Genomic DNA, 293 nt, shown 5'->3' with positions numbered 1-293 from the left:
AGAGGAAAATATCCTCTGAGTTCTGCTGAGACGAGAGTTTAAGCCTGCCCGTAACTCCCCACCAGGGTAATTGCCTGAAGCCAGATGGAGTGTGCTGATGCCCAGAAAGCTTTTACCCATCCCGTTCATGTAGTTTTCAGGATGTACTTTGTACATGTTTTTAGAAATTATATTCCGAGGTGCATTTGTAGTTATTTTACAATTTCTAGCCATGATTTTCTACAATTATTTTGTAGAACTTTTCCCATATTTTTTATGATTTTATTTGAAAGTTCTGGTGCATGGTATCTTAT

At 37.5% G+C, this 293-nt stretch overlaps 1 protein-coding gene across 1 annotated transcript in view; it reads left to right on the top strand.

Annotated features, from left to right (window-relative positions):
• Nucleotides 1-293, top strand: part of LOC119581785 (sterol regulatory element-binding protein cleavage-activating protein-like) — a gene marked incomplete in the record, with an annotated part of 28,708 nt that overhangs the window by 9,957 nt on the left and 18,458 nt on the right.

The sequence above is a fragment of the Penaeus monodon genome, chromosome 15, assembly GCF_015228065.2.
Source record: "Penaeus monodon isolate SGIC_2016 chromosome 15, NSTDA_Pmon_1, whole genome shotgun sequence".
Lineage (NCBI taxonomy): Eukaryota > Metazoa > Arthropoda > Malacostraca > Decapoda > Penaeidae > Penaeus > Penaeus monodon.
This window is presented reverse-complemented; position numbering and strand designations above follow the sequence as displayed.